Source organism: Palaemon carinicauda, chromosome 9 (assembly GCF_036898095.1).
Source record: "Palaemon carinicauda isolate YSFRI2023 chromosome 9, ASM3689809v2, whole genome shotgun sequence".
Taxonomy (NCBI): domain Eukaryota; kingdom Metazoa; phylum Arthropoda; class Malacostraca; order Decapoda; family Palaemonidae; genus Palaemon; species Palaemon carinicauda.
The window spans coordinates 944,052-961,816 of record NC_090733.1 but is presented as its reverse complement, the minus strand read 5'-3'; the positions used below and the strand labels follow the sequence as shown (position 1 = coordinate 961,816).

The 17,765-nt window shown below is 38.4% G+C and overlaps 1 pseudogene; it reads right to left on the bottom strand.

Moving 5' to 3' along the window:
* Positions 1 to 917: 917 nt before the first annotated feature.
* The window catches only part of LOC137647344 (frizzled-10-like), a 35,186-nt pseudogene continuing 18,338 nt past the window's right edge, over positions 918 to 17,765 (bottom strand).

The window sequence follows — 17,765 nt, the reverse complement described above, 5'->3', positions numbered from 1 at the left end:
GACGAACCCTCGGTCGCAACACTGTTCACAACACTTTGCGCACTAATCACTTTCCCACGATTTTCCGCTGTGGCACTCTGACACTTAAGCTCTGTAACGTCAGCCATGAGTTGATTACGATCTGTTGCTAACGATTCAACTCTTTCACCCAAGGCATGAATGGCACGTAACATGTCTCGCATCGATGGTTCCTGAGTGCCAGTAGGGGGTTCAGGCACAACCACTACAGGGGAAGGATTAGGTTCAGGGGCATGTGGAGAGGAAAAATCTACTGACCTAGAGGAACTCCTCCTTACCCTATCTCTCTCTACCTTACGAGAATACTTGTCGTATTCGAGCCAATCGAATTCCGAAAGGCCCACGCATTCCTCACACCGATCTCCTAATTGACAGGTTTTACCCCGACAATTAGAACACACAGTATGTGGGTCGAGAGAGGCCTTTGGAAGACGCCTATTGCAATCCCTAGCATTACACTTACGAAATCTAGGGGCTTGTGAAGCGTCAGCCATTTTGAATTAGTCAAAGAAAGTCCAAAAAACAATCCAAGTCATCAACAATTAAATCTGTCCAATAAAGAGTTCAAGAGTTTAAGTTGAGGAAAAAACTCCTGCACTGCGAAAGCTCAAACCAAAATGAAGTACTTCACCAAATATGTTGAGAAAACTCCAGGTTATACAGCGAGTATTGATACGTCTTGTCGTCAAGGTCGACAGAGAAGAATTGAGGCTTGTTTACATGCATGTGTGGTATCTGGCTGATAGTTGGCGCTGGTGGGCACACCCGCAACCTTCATAGCGATCGCTCGCGAGTTTTTGTGTGTTTATCTGTCGAGCCGCTGGTGCAGCAGCTATTATATATTCACCGGCTAAGTTAAATATTCAAAAATTAACTTTTAATAACAACGTAAGTAACACTTAAACCTGGGATAAGTGCACACTAACGGGATGTGGCCTGTTCGTATGGTGTGCTGGATAGCCAGACGGCTGTGGAGGGTGATCTTGATTCTTGACAACCATTGGTGGACTTCGACTATAGTTGGCACCTGGTTTGGCAAGTGGTAAACGTGCCCGTCCTTCTTTCTTAGGTTTTGACGCTGGCAACACAGACCCAAGAAGAATTTCTGCCACAGCAACACCTATTTAAAAGGAAACTCAGTTTCTATAATAACTGCAATAATTGTCCTGTGAACTGTGTTCAAATGATAAAAAAGACAAGATCAAAGAACATAAAACATAAATCTTGATAGCAAAGAAATGATTGTGGGTTCAGTGTTGACATCCCTCTAGTAGCTTTTATCTGCTACTCTTAGTATAATATCCTTCCCTTTGGTCACAACAACAATTACAGACTTGAATGATCCTTATGATAACCTACATTTTAAAAGTAAAATTAATTATTTCATTACTTTCCTGAAGTTTAAGGGCTGTTCCGACTAAAATTAAGAAAATAAAAATACTTGGTATGATGTACGGTAAGCCATCTGTTCCACCAAAGAGGATTCTCATTTATTCTTTAGTATAAGCAACTGTGAAGAAAAGAGGCACCATGGGTTAGGAGGCAGGTGTGAACTTACATGTACTCCAGTTGGTTATTGAAATAATCAAGACTTAGTTTAAAAATTCAGTTTATTTCAATAAAACTTCCGAGTTCGTGTGATAAATACCACACTATCAGGGTATTATCATTATTACTAGGCAAACTGCAACTCTAGCTGGAAAAGTAGGATGCTATAAACCCAAGGGTTCCAACAGGGGAAATAGCCCGTGAGGAAAGGAAATAGGCAAATAGATAGAATAGCGTGCCTGAGTTTAACCCTCAAGCATAAGAACTCTTAAACCAAGACAGTGGAAGACCATGGTACAGAGACTATGGCACTATCCAAGACTAAAGAACAATGGTTTGATTTTGGAGTGTCCTCCTAGAAGAGCTAGTTACCATAGCTTAAGTGTTTCTTCTACCCATATCAAGTGGAGAGTAGCCCTTGAACAGTTACAGTGCGGTTATTAACTCCTTGAGTGAAGAATGTATGTGTACGCAAAGGGATAACGAGCTGTAACCAAGAGGGATCCAATGTAGTACTAGCGGCTGGTGGCTGGTGCCTTGGCCAACCTACTGCCTGTAGTAGGGACAGCAGTACTCTTTCTAAACAAATTAGGTCAAACATTTGTCAATTAATAAAATATAAACTCCTCCAAAGAAATTTGATCTCAGACTTAAATTCTGTAGAAGTTGAAAAATGGTGTAATCAACTACAGTATACTTTCTGTAATGCCAAAATGATAGCCACTTATAGTGATCATCTAAACACCTATATTTCATAATAAATGTGTATATAACTTGAAAAAGTACGACTAAATGCTAACATGTTTCCTCACCTTCCTAATCCAAAATACGATGTTGGAATTTCAACAAAACCAGCAATTTTAAATAATATACTCCTTCATTTGCCAAGCCTAGGGACAAACTTTTATTTAAATTAAACCTTACTTATTTCAAATAATGATTACCGAATACAGAATCCCAACCCTACTGTGATGAGTTTAAAACTTTCTCCAAGGATAAATTCCAATTAAAGTGAGGTGGGACTGATGGATGAAGATGCAAGAAAATAACATGGATGGAAAATTGACTTGGCTGCTGACACAGCTATACGGTAAGACTAATAAGGTCGAATGAAAGATTTCAAGTTTTCTGGCATCCTGATATTGAATGGCCTTGATGCTGACATAATAAGGTCGACAGGAGACTATAAAAAAAAACACTAACAGAATATACAGTGCATATGGCAAGGGCTGCTCTTAGCATATAACCTGTTCAGACCATACTTTGCATAGGGACTGCTATGTCCTTCTCAGAGTATACAAATATAGAGTTTACATACATACCTGTACTAGGGTAGGTAGTAGGTTGGCCTGGGCACCAACTGCCCGTTGAGATACTACCGCTAGAGAGTTATGGGGTCCTTTGACTGGCCAGACAGTACTACATAGGACCCTTCTCTCTAGTTACAGTTCTTTCCCTTTGCCTACAAAGACACCGAATAGTCTGGCCTATTCTTTACAGATTCTCCTCTGTCCGCATACACCTGACAACACTGAGATTGCCAAAATATTCGTCTTCACCCAAGGGGTTAACTACTGCACTGTAATTGTTCAGTGGCTACTTTCCTCTTGGTAAAGGTAGAAGAGACTCTTTAGCTATGGTAAGCAGCTCTTCTAGGAAAAGGACACTCCAAAATCAAACCATTGTTCTCTAGTCTTGGGCAGTGCCATAACCTCTGTACCATGGTCTTCCACTGTCTTGGGTTAGAGTTCTCGTGCTTGAGGGTACACCCGGGCACACTTCTATCTAGTTTCCCTTCCTCTTGTTTTGTTAAGGTTTTTTTTTATAGTTTTTATAGGAAATATTTTTTTTAATGTTACTATACTTAAAATATTTTACTTTTCTTTATTTCCTTTCCTCACTGGGCTATTTTCCCTGTTGGGGCCCCTGGGATTATAGCATCCTGCTTTTCCGACTAGGGTTGTAGCTTAGCTAGTAATAACAATAATAGGGCATGTCCAGCATTGATACTGACATGGACCTGACCAAGTATAAAAAAGCGGTTTTGAATTAATGTATACATTCATCTGTGATATGTCATGTATTGCACAGACACCAGCAAGTCCTACTCCAGTTTCAAAACTACTGAAGAAGCCTGTGTAGCTTCAACTGAAGGCTCGTGTCTTTGATTTTGACAATAGGGAGGAAAATGTATCTAAATCACTTAAATTTAGCAAGAGGCATTCTAGACACTAAGAACTTGAATACTGTATATAAGCTGAAAAATATAATTTCTGGGCTCGACCTGTGTCGCTTCGTGAAAACACGGTTAAGAATAATAAGTGTCGCTACCTAGAAATCCCAAACAGACAAATATAATACTAGACTTGGGAGTAGGGATCTCTAAAACGTCGGACATCTTCCAAAAAACACAAAACAACACAGAGAAAAACAAAACACGTCTGACCAATGCAAGTGCTGAGGAGGTATGCAGATAGGGGGTTGGGAGATGTAGGGGTAGAGAGGGTTAGTCGTAGTAGTAGTAGTAGTAGTAGTAGTAGTAGGAGGAGGAGGAGGCACAGACGGGTGTAGAACGGCACCTCGTTGTTCCAGGGGATGTTGATGAAGGAGAGGTCTAATTGGAGAGGGACCTGTGGTCGTGGTTCGATCATGCCCCAGTTTTCTATATCGACACTCAAAGAGTGAGCGAGCTAGGTTTATTCCTGGTATTCCATGCATCTCTTTTTCTCTGGTATATTCAGCAGTAACTATGCCTTAGAAATGGTGCTAGAGGAGCATTTCACTGGGCGACACAGGTTCCTCGCCCAGAAATAGATTTTTCCTTCGTCAAAATACCTTTATAATTATTCAAATAATACTATGGAGCACAGAGAAAATAAAATTTTCAATTCTGTAGCAGTCATTTCTTTACCCTGGATCCAAAAAATAAACATAAAAACAATGACTTCTTCCCTTAGCTTTGAAACCCACAATATATGCATGTAAAATTAACATAGTTTAGCATAATACTAAAGAGAAAATGTAACATCACTATCAAGCATTACTTAATCAAGTCGCATATGAGACAGGATAGAGGTAAGCCAAACATCCTAGTGTGACAATTCCTCTTCCTATGACATTACAAATGACCCTTTTATTTCTTTTTGGATGTCAGCTACCTCCCATAACTGAGAGAAGTACTGAGGTAGATAGATAGATAGCATAAAGTCCTCAAATGCGGAGAGTCAAAGTTTGTGGGGTAAGGAGACTTTGTTTACACTTACCACTATTTACCCAAGTCTCCACTCAGGTAGAACAAAGGATTTTACATACATGAAGAAGGAGTCTTCTCTTTTATAATAATTATTATTACTTTAGTTGAATATTTTCGTTAAAGAATAAACAACTCATGAATGCCAGATCTAAAAGTTAAGTTTATTAACATCCAGCTATGGTCAACACTTAAAACACCAAGTACAGTATAGATAAGAAGGCATTAAACTTGCTGATAATAGAAAAAAAATATTTATTTCAATGTTACCAAGAAGCTTAAACAAAAATAGATGACCAACAAATTCAAGAGCTGTAAACTAAAGAGAGAACATTATTACACAAAGACTATTAATGAAGAGTACGTTAGTATTTTGTTTATCTAATGCACAATGACAAAATAAACTTACTGTTTTTGATGACCAAATCCACATTCCAGAAGTGATACCAATGACCAAGGACATGAAAATCTTCAACATGAAGATTTCAACAGACGGTATACTCTGTTCTAAGGTGCATTCTGAAAAAATGAAAGACATTATTTCCATTAAGCTTCTCCAATGTTCATATAGGTTCTCTCATTATTACTGTTCTTAAAATATTCTATCTTTCCTTGTTTCCTTTTCTCACAGGGCTATTTTCTCTGTTGGGGCGCCTGGGTTTATAGCATCCTGCTTTTCCAACTAGGGTTGTAGCTGAGCAAGCAATAATGATGATAATAAAAGTCTAATATCGATGTTTACCCTTAAAATAAAAAAATACCATTTTCTTTCTTCAAAAGACTTTGACCTCTAATAAAGGTAATGAGACAATCTAGTATCTAATGGCACTAAGAACAGCTTAGGCATGCCACATCATCTTTCGTCTTTCAATTGCTGCATCGTTTTAACATTGGTACCCCCAGGCTCTTTGGAAATTTCCAACCCTTAACCCCTAAGGGGTTATTTTTTCCCCAGCACATTTTGCAGTATATATTTTTTAAATTCATCTAACAGCCTTAATTTTTTTCATAGAGAGGTCAGGTTGGTCTCATTCTCTTGGAAAAGGCCTGAATTTTCTCAAAAAAATATTAAAAATATGAAAAAAAAAATTTTATAGCATTTTTTTGCAAGGACGTACCGGTACGTCCATGGGGGTAAAGGGATGAGTTTCGTGAGACGTACCAGAACGTCCTTTGGGGGTAAAAGGGTTAACGTTGGTACCCCTTACATCAGATTGTGCGGTCATTTTGGTTTCCAGTGCTTTTAGATGTTTTCTCCTGGATTTTCTAGTAATTACTGCATAGATTATTCAAGGAAATTGTTACGAGGAGTAATTAACTTAAAATCAGTTTTTGCCTATTTTATATAAATGATGTTAAGCAAACTCACTTGTCTATACACCACTGGATTAATAATCACAAGAGGCAACAGAATGTAGTTACATGTGACCCAAAGATACAGAATTCAAATACAAATATCATTTTCAAATACATTCCTATAAGATTAACTAGAATTCCTAGGATAATTTTCTTTGTATCAGAAAATACTATACATTTAATCATAAAACAAATTAAATGGTTACCACTGTGTGCTATTTGGTAATAATTTGCCCAATTTTCATCCACATTTTACAATTGATTTTCAACAATTGTATTGTCCATTTTGATTGTAGATGATATAGATATGATAACATAAGATTAAACGAATGCCTGTCGCTACCTAGAAATCCCAAAACAGACAAATATAATACTCAACTTGGGAGCAGGGATCTCCAAAACGACTGACATTTTCAAAAACACAAAATAACAGAGCTACTAAAAACACGTCCGAACGTTCACGGGTGCTAACAAGAAAGGAGAAGGATAGGTAGTGGTAGTGGAGGGAGGGGGGGGGCAGTACCTGTAGAGAACGAAACCTCGTAGTAATGGGGGATGTTGAGGAGGGAGAAGTCTAATTAGAAAGGGACCTCTGGTAGTGGATTCACTCGCCCCAGTTTTTATACCGACACCCTATAAGGGTGAGCGAGCTGGGTATATTCCTGGCATTCCATGCAACTTTTTTCTCTGGTATATCTAGCAGTATTTATACCTTAGAAATGGTGCTATAAGGAGCATTTCACTGGGCGACACAGGTTCCTCGCCCAGAAATAGATTTTTCCTTCGTCAAAATCCCTATTTACAATCATGAAATCATATGATTACATCTAATTTTCATTCCTCGTAGTCTTGAATGCTACTAGGAACCAACATGAAATCAAGTTCCTTTTTTGACATTCTTAATGAAAGTTTTAGAGAAAATTCTAATTAAAGAATAAGACAAAAAATAACAAGTCTGGCATAATAAGACATCAGGCACTTTCTTCCAATACAATAACTATAGTATGAAGTATGAAGACTTATTTGTTCATTATGTATTCCTCCTTGTATGATAGTAGGTTGGCCAGGGCACCAACCGCCGGTTGAGATACTACCGCTAGAGAGTTATGGGATCCTTTGACTGGCCAGACAGTACTTCATTGGATCCTTCTCTCTGGTTACGGTTCTTTCCCTTTGCCTACACATACACTGAATAGTCTGGCCTATTCTTTACAGATTTTCTCCTGACCTCATACACCTGACAACACTGAGATTACTAAACAATTCTTCCTCACCCAAGGGGTTAACTACTGCAATGTAATTATTCAGTGGCTACTTTCCTCTTGGTAAGGGTAGAAGAGACTCTTTAGCTATGGTAAGCAGCTCTTCTGGGAGAAGGACACTCCAAAATCAAACCATTGTTCTCTTGTCTTGGGTAGTGCTATAGCCTCTGTACCATGGTCTTTCACTGTCTTGGGTTAGAGTTCTCTTGCTTGAGGATACACTCAGGCACACTGTTCTATCTAGTTTCTCTTTCTCTTGTTTTGTTGAAGGTTTTTGGTTTATTTAGGAAATATTCATATTAAAGTTGTTACTAATCTTAAAATATTTTATTTTTCCTTGTTTCCTTTCCTCACTGGGCTATTTTCCCTGTTGGGGCCCCTGGGATTATAGCATTGTGCTTTTCCAACTAGGGTTGTAGCTTAGCATTTAATAATAATAATAATAATAATTTGCTAATGCTTGTATGAAAGGGAGACAAGACTATAAATATTGTTGGCTTTTCATTACTAAACTGCTAAATAATGGTTTCCTAACTTGGATGCCCAAGAAATTCTACTGTATAAATCTGAATATATAACGCTGCAATCTCAATGCTCAACTTTGAAAGGCAAATGCAGCCTTTTTAATATTTCCATACAGTACAGAAGGTCCTTAACTTATAAAGTTAATAGGTTCCAAGAAGTTGTTTGTAAGTCAAATTGTTCTTAAGTTGAATTTCATTAAATTTTGCCCTAGGGAAGGCCTAACCTGAATCCCATGCCTATGATTTCCAGTTGCAAAAGTCAACAAATAGTCAGGTTTCATATTAGATATCAGATTATCACAAATGTCATTTTGCTTTCTGTATTAAATGATACAATATTGTTTTATTAAGGTATTTCTTTATCTTATCTTAGATTTGTACTGTGAATGTACTTTCATTCGTGGGTTCCAATTTTTGTTGTTTTATAAAAAATGTTGGTTCGTGGATTCCTAAATTCGTGGATTCCTAAATTCGTGGATTTCCGTTTTGGAACTTTTAACTTTTTGGTTATTAGTTGAACCCCAATTATGATAGAGTGTTCATTTGCAATGCATTGCTTTTATTCATTTATTAAAAATTTTAATAATTAACACTAATTAAGGGATTACTTATCACTGCAAATTGTTATAATGTCGCCGCCAAAAAAGAAAGAAAAATAAAACTGTTATAAAATAAGCAAAAAAGGGCAAGGCCCCCTCCAAAATCTCAAAACTCATAGATCTGGTACTTAACTTAGATGGAGTGACATTGGAGTCCGACATCTTGAGGTAAATCCAGAAAAAACCAGCGAAATTCACACACTAAGGCAAAATAAGGATTAAATAGCGCGTGCTAAGAAAAGGAGTGACGTCGCTGGCGTGGGATTGCTAGTAGTAGTAGGATGTTGAACGGCACCTCGCTGTTCGGGGATATTGACAGGAGATATCTAAATGGTGCGAGGCCTCTGGTTGTGATTTATTCAGCGCCCCAGTATTATACCTACACCTTATTAAGGTGAGCGAGCTGGGTTCAACCTAGCATTCCTATACAAATTTTTCTCTGGTAAATTCATAGCAGTTTTTACCTTAGAAATGATGTTAAAGGAGCATTTCACTGGGCGGCACGGGTCGGAGCCCAGAAAAGAAAATTACAGAACTACCCAAGCTCTTCTAATATAACATCCCAAGCTACAACCTTTGGACCTGTCCGTCAACAGAGAGTACAAAGAAGAACTCGAGGCACACTTTCACGAATGTGTCCGAGTTCAATAGCAAAATCTGATAGTGTATAAAAATTTTCGTTGGATTTGTAAATTCGTGGATTCGGCCACCCACGAAGACCCCAAAAATTGGTACACCACGAACAAAAATACTTTCGCAGTATTTGTATCCGAACGTTTGTACGCTGAAGACCTTCTGTATTACATATTGGTGGTGTATTGTATTCATTTATGCAAAGGTATGCCATAATACATTATTGTATAATACAAACAATGACAAGGACCTGTAATTATTGAGAAGCTAGAATGTAGCGAAATAGAAATGTCATTGTTGACACTATAGCCTCTTCTCTCAGTAGACTTATAGCCCTATCATAAATTCTTTGATATTTTATCTAATTCATATTGCCTTTATATATTCGATTCTCAAATTAATTTATTTGCACGATGTTTAGCTTATGCGGAGTATCGAGTACTGTGTGTTAATCCCGTGGTTTCCTAGTGCCATTGAATGTTCTGACACTTAAATGTACTGTAGAGTATTAATATTAGGCTTTGTGATTTCGACAGGATACCAGAAAACTTCAAATCCTTCATTGAATTGTGATATAGATGTTAACTAGGCATGAGCAATTGTTTGTCAACTGGGGGACACAATTTACTATAGTCGAGTGAGTGAGGACCACATGATAATACACATGCAGTACGCAAGAAATGTTAATTGCACAATATATACTGTACTTATTTTGTTTTTTGCAAGTCTTCCTTGCTTTATTTGTCTTACTATGAAAGAGAATGGAAAATGGATGTCTGCTAAAGAAGGTGATGAATGCAAGAGTTGATGGGAGAAGTACTAGAGGAAGGCCAAGGTTTGGGTGGATGGATGGAGTGAAGGAAGCTCTGGGTGATAGGAGGATGGATGTGAGCGAGGCAAGAGAGCGTGCTAGAAATAGGAATGAATGGCGAGCGATTGTGACGCAGTTCTGGTGGGGCCTGCTGCTGCCTCCGATGCCTTAGATGACCGCGGAGGTAGCAGCAGTAGGAGATTCAGCATTATGAAGCTTCATCTGTGGTGGATAATGTGGGAGGGTGGGCTGTGACACCCTAGCAGTACCAGCTTAACTCGGTTGAGTCCCTTGTTAGGCTGGGAGGAACGTAGAGAGTAGAGGTCCCCTTTTTGTTTTTGTTTCTTTGTTGATGTCGGCTACCCCCCAAAATTGGGGGAAGTGCCATGGTATATGTATGTATGTACTATGAAAGTTTACATAAAACTAACCTCTCTTTTATCATTTACTAATGATAAAAATGATATTACTAGTATAAATAGTTTCAATGACCAACAAAGTTTTGGGGGTCGCACAGCAACATATTGCAGGACGTAGGTTGTCCATGCCTGATATTGTAAACGATAAATTTCCAGAACCTGCTTTCTTGAATTATTCTAGTCTATCATTGTCTATTTTTGTTTGTTTTATCATCCCTAAAATCTCTACGCTAATCAATGGCCGGGAGAGAAGCAAGCTCTAAATATTTCTAAACAAGTAACTAGTTCAGGTCTAAAGGTTTTACATGCTGTACTTCATCACTTCATCTACTTTGTTTTACTTGAGATGTGTTTGTTGTCACTAACTAAACATTCTAATTCAGCTTTCATTATCTAATTGAATTTGAAAAATTATAGGATATCACTTTTTAATACAGTATAGTACAGAAGATCAATATTATACAAAATTCATTCAGAAAGCTAAGGTTACAAAATGATATAAACACTTCATATGCATACGTAAAACACTATTTTACCAAAAAAAATTTCAAATACAGTACTGTACTTAAAATAGAAAATACATCTGTGCAATGTGGTGTATATACTGATTGATACATAAAATTAGCACAAAGTATTTAATGAAGAAATAGTAGAATGGCAGATGTAGTGAAGATAACAGAACTAATAAGTGTCAGGACTGAGATGGTTTGGGCACGTGTTGAGGATGAACGGTGGGGAGGGAGTGAGGAGGGTGTGTGAGGAACCTGTTAGGGGGGAGAAGATTGAGAAAGAAGCAGAGAATCAGATGGTGAGATAAGATGGAGGATAATATGGAGAGATGAGGTTTGGTGGAAGAGGAGGCCTTTGAAAGAAGGCATTGAAGAGGGTGCATGAGGCAACCGACCCTCCAAAGTAGTGATAAAAGTGGAAAAGAAGAGTTAATTAACCTTTTTAATTGAAATCTCACGATCAAGGCAGTCCAAAACTACAAGTTAGACTCTACTTACTTGCACTGTTTAGTAGACTGGTCGGATACTTTTGCCGATTAATCCCCGAGTGGTGTGACCCGGAACTGCATTCTACGGCTGCATAAGAGGCCAGCATATGCCAATGCTGGCGGTTCATGTAGTCGTAAACATTGCATGCAATGACGCACACTGCAGGGACTGTGTACAGCACGTAAAATACTCCGATGCATACCATCAGCTTTTCGAGCTTGTTGACATTCGCCGCCATTTGGTACGATGTGGCACATAGGGGTGGTGACGAGCCTAGGGGTGAGAAATATTTTCCAAATGTAGTTAAAAAAAACTTTTGTCTAATACTAAAACAAAGTCAACAGTTCCATTCTCCTTTATATATTTTTACTAAAATACATACATACATATACCAAGGCACTTCCCCCAATTTTTGGGGGTAGCCGACATCAACAAATGAAACAAAACAAAAAGGGGACCTCTACTCTCTATGTTCCTCCAGCCTAAGAAGGGACTCAACCGAATTCAGCTGGTACTGCTAGGGTGCCACAGCCCACCCTCCCACATTATCCACCACAGATGAAGCTTCATAATGCTGAATCCCCTACTGCTGCTACCTCCAGTCTTTTGTTGTTGGCATACGAAGGTAGTCTCAATGTATTACTAAATGTGACCAGGTATCTCTCAATCTCTCTCCCATTTCTTCTCGAAATTACAATCCCATTAATTGCTGTTTACTGTTCCCCAGATGTTTGCAGGAAATCATTACCCTTGCATTTACTACCAATCTATATTTCTCAATCTTTTATTTCATACCTTTTTCAAGGTAACATTCGATAGGAATAGAGCAATTACTTCAGTTTGTTGGTACTCTATCTTGGACTCCCAGCCTTTTGAGATTTTATCAGACTACTAGACCTGCATGTATATTCCTCTTCTTCCCAGATCTAAACAACTCTCCCTACTGCAGGTTACTTCGAAGCGTCTCCCTTACCTACATCGAAATAGAGCACTAAAGTACAAGAGAAGACTGTAAAGTTACCATATTTTTGCATGTTAGGAGTCCTACTTATCCAAAATTATTACTTTTTTGAGATTTTGTCACTATTACTGTACATTAAAGTAATACTGTAATTTATATGTGATAGCACAGAGCCTCTAGTTAAAATGGATAACAGTTTAAATGAACAAAATCTTTATCAAGAGAAACAATATTCAGGTGAATGATCCTGGGACTATGCAAGTCAGTGCTCCTAGGACTATCAGCAAGACGGTTCATTACAATGGTTTGCCAGATGGCCTCTACTCGAGTTTGACACCCTCTGAGAGCAGTAACGTAATGCTGTTCCTCCTATTTCTAATTTCAGTGGCTAGAGTATATATATCTTTCAACCTTGTATTTTACATGACTTCAAGCCAGAGTAATAGTGTACTGTGCATATATCATGTAAAGTGGAAATGGGAGTAAAGAAGAGATATGTTTTGGCCCCTGCTCTATCTATCTCTTCATCTGCATGACTAACACAGGGAAAACTTGAAAAAGAGGAGGCCCAAATAGAAGACAAAATGAACTGTAACCGTGTTAAAAATCAGTCTGTTAATTGTTCATACTAAAATAACTTTTACACAAACTAATTGACTCTTATGCTGATGATACTGCCCCTTTTGTTTCACACCTAAAGATTTAATGCAATGCATCCTAAGACATCATTATCTTCAATATACCAAGCATTTGTCTTGAAATAAACAATTAAAACAAATACGTATAAAACATGCATTTCAGTTTCATTAAAATAGTTTACTATACTTCTAATATAAACCTAGCCCACCTCCTATCATTAATTGTATTGGGCAATCTGCTTAAATGGATACCCTTTACCAAATAAATCTACTGCATCATAAACAGGAAGAGCTGTAAGGAACTGTATACGAAACTTAACATTAAAATTTGGGAACTTTTGCAATAGTATGAACGTCTGTCTGACTGATTAGTGCCTCTCCCTCATACTAATATTTTACAGGGTCTTTACAAATTAACAAAATAAAAAGTAGTCTGTATTCTTAAATGCAAAATACAAACGTTGCTAAAGATTTTGTGTTGGTCACTGATGGAACAAAAATGCCGAGGGGTTGGGTAGCTTATGATATTAGCACACAAACATTCATTAGAATAAATTTCTTCACTGATAAAGTACTTTATATTGGTAAATGCAAAATACAAACGTTGCTAAAGATTTTGTGTTGGTCACTGATGGAACAAAAATGCCGAGGGGTTGGGAAGCTTATGAAATTAGCACACAAACATTCAATAGAATAAATTTCTTCACTGATAAAGTACTTTATATTGTTAAAACAATGTCTTATATACAGTACTAAACATGTTTTTTACAACAAGCTTTTACTCAATACTAAAATGAGAATTTATTTAAAACAAATACTGTAAGAATCCAAATGTAAAAATGGACTGTCACTAAATGATAAATTTAGTCTAGCAGTTGAAATGTGAAGGGTATTTTATTTCATGCCATTTTTCAATTACTATTACTGACAAACTACAATTTACTTCTATTTGAAGGATAAACTTTCTCTCCATCGTTGGCAAATACAAATGTGCAAGAAAACTGAATATCAAAGACAGGCTATATAATATACAAGAGGGTTTAAAAATCTTACAAGCTTTAAAACTAAATTTGATCTTTCCTAGCTATGTGAACCTGAGTCCTTTGAAAACGATAAGTCTTCTGTGGTACTGGTGCTGTGATTGAAAAGTAAACATGGTAGTTGGTACAAGGGATAAGCCCAGCTTAAACCCTTGCCATTGACTAGCAACTTTTGACCGAGATGATTGAGGTGCAAAATTTAATCCAAAGATCTCAGGTTATACAGCTACAAAAAAAATATAAATTAACTTCAAAATTTGTTATTTGTTTCTATGTATTTATAAACCTCTCATCTTTTGAATAGGGAAACTAACTTTGGTAGAAAAAATTCCAATAGAACTATACAAAAGTTTTTCTTATTCCTGGACATGTCATCCTTACTGGTCCTGTATGGGTGGGAGAAAGGTAACTCCACCAACTTCAGCTAATCATAGGGAGGTGGAAGCATTTGGGGCCTCAAAACATGCTTGCTTAAAAGGAAGCTAGTAAAGACATGAAAAACATATATCCCTAACAAACCAGGCACATCAAGAGAAACGTTTTTTGAAGACACTGACCCATTCTCCCCCTCGACAGGAGGATAGAGGATTACTTCTTAGCAGATCTAGTCTGCAAGAAAGATGCTCCATCATGTAACTCACCAGCACCAGACATTCGAACAGTGTGTAACTAATGTAGATGTTGTTTCAGTAGAGGAACAGGAATGAGGTAGAAGAGCCACTTATGATTTATCATCTCGAGACTTATGACCTCAGACAGGATACATGCCAAATCCCATGAGATAGTTGGGAGTGCTACACATCTACTTAGCAACCACTTCAGGACTGGAAGATACTGGGCGATGCTTGAATATTGTACCAGTGCGAGGCAGTAGAGTGAACAAAACCATATCAGCCTACTATATGGAACTGGAGAACGGTCCAAAACCGTTCATCTGCAATTGATGAAACAATGGTGGCTCACAATTGTGACCTCAAGTTCCAAACGGCACAGCACACACACACCAGCATACGGTACAATCCTCCACTTTGCAATGGGAATGAGAAAGGTGGCTACATATTGCTGGAATACTCCCTTGACCTACGGTGCTTATGCTCAATCAAAGGAGGTCCAAACACTTGTTCCTGGTGACACAGCAGTAACTAACACTGGTTCACAATCACCGAAGGTAACATTTAGCAGGCGAGTACTATCACTATCTCAAAGTAGTGATTGCTATGAGTCCCACAGATCATTTAGCAAAAGGCTTCCCCACATGGAGGAGGAAGAAAAGACTGATAAAGAGGGAAGAGAGGGTGAACTCTCCTTCCAAGCCAACCATTCTTCTTACCGTCACAGAAGTCATCGTCTGGGCAACCAATTATAACTGCGCTCCCTCCGAGATGGAAGCTATGCGAGCTTACTCTGCCACAACACAAAATTGTGAAAAGGGGTGCACTGTAAACACTCAATGACACTGCAACACAAGGATCACCATCAAGGGAACACTGTCGAGACTAGGTGAGCTCGACCAATGAATAATTTTCACTATCAGGTATGGGCGCCACTCTGTCAAATTTGGGTAACTCCTTCCCAAGGCAGAGAAACTACCACAAAGCAAAATGAGTCACACTGCAAGTTCATCTTCTGCCTGATGGGACGAGTAGAAACAACACTCCAATGGGAGGAGGCTACTTACAATCACCCCATTACAAAGGTACAGAACAGATGGGGGTTTCAAAGTTTTGTATCTTGATGGGAACAAAATTCACTTTGCCTTATGCTTTTGCCCTTCCTTGAGAGTACTCACAAAAATAGAATATTAACACCTTATCGTAAATGAATGTAAGAAAAGATTCAACACCAGAGAGGAGAGCGACGGTACGTCTGTGCCCATTAGGGCCAAAGACTTAAGTACCTATTCAGTGGGTAAGGCTTCTCTCGTGTCAGTATCGTGCTGACAAATCAATCACTGTTTAAGCACCGCTAAAAATATATCCTAATTTAAAGGACGAAAAGATTTGTACAATCAAAGGAACAAATAATACATTTTCATAACATTGATATATGTAGAATAAAAGATTAACAACAAACACATACTGTACCTGGTAAGGTATGCGAGGCAATAAAGCAAGTAGCAGAGCGAGAGACTAAATTATTGTTCGCTCTGGATATCTGAATCGGGCAGGTTCAAGCCAGAAAGTCAATACGGTGGAAAGTGTCGACATAAAGCAAAGTCCAGCCCATAGCAATAACCATACCTGTGAATAAAACAACAAAGTTTATTGTCATACATTTGAAAATCAATCATACATGTAACCACATTTGTAAACTAACAAATCAAAGTTCATTGTTATTCACTTAAATATGTCAATAAAAATGCTATCTGAAAATTTGGAAATGCACTTTCCTTTTATTACGAGTCTACCAAGAAAGTTTTTTAAATACTGTACAGTTATAATGGGCTCAAAAGAGTGTTATAAAATTCCTAGCACAATCCTCAACTTCCAAAGTTTCCAGTGGGACATGAAACAGAGCAATGTGTCAGGAGGAATTCAATGACAATTCTTCCATTGGTTTCCTTCAATGTTTACAATTAACTCTTACTGTCTAAGACAGTGCAATACTGCACAGTATTCTAGAAGTTTTATTCCAGCTGTGACCAAGACGTGGTATGATCTTTCTAATCGGGTAGTTCAATCAGTAGAACTCCAAAAGTTCAAACTTGCAGCAAATGTTTTTTTGTTGAACAGGCTGACATAAGTCTTTCTATAGTTATAGTTTATACATAAAAGATCTGTTTTAATGCTGTTAATGTTCTTACATACATATACCCAGGCACTTCCCCCAACTTTGGGGGGCAGCCGACACCAACAATGAAACAAAACAAAAAAGGGGACCTCTACTCTCTACGTTCCTTCAGCCTAACCAGGGACTCAACCGAGTTCAGCTGGTACTGCTAGGGTGCCACAGCCCAACCTCCCACATTTCCACCACAGATGAAGCTTCATAATGCTGAGTCCCCTACTGCTGCTACCTCCGCGGTCATCTAAGGCACTGGAGGAAGCAGCAGGGCCTACTGGAACTGCGTCACAATCGCTCTCCATTCATTCCTATTTCTAGCACGCTCTCTTGCCTCTCTCACATCTATCCTCCTATCACCCAGAGCTTTCTTCACACCATCCATCCACCCAAACCTTGGCCTTCCTCTTGTACTTCTCCCATCAACTCTTGCATTCATCACCTTCTTTAGCAGACAACCATTTTCCATTCTCTCAACATGGCCAAACCACCTCAACACATTCAAATCCACTCTAGCCGCTAACTCATTTCTTACACCCGTTCTCTCCCTCACCACTTCGTTCCTAACCCTATCTACTCGAGATACACCAGCCATACTCCTTAGACACTTCATCTCAAACACATTCAATTTCTGTCTCTCCGTCACTTTCATTCCCCACAACTCCGATCCATACATCCCAGTTGGTACAATCACTTTCTCATATAGAACTCTCTTTACATTCATGCCCAACCCTCTATTTTTTACTACTCCCTTAACTGCCCCCAACACTTTGCAACCTTCATTCACTCTCTGACGTACATCTGCTTCCACTCCACCATTTGCTGCAACAACAGACCCCAAGTACCTAAACTGATCCACCTCCTCAAGTAACTCTCCATTCAACATGACATTCAACCTTGCACCACCTTCCCTTCTCGTACATCTCA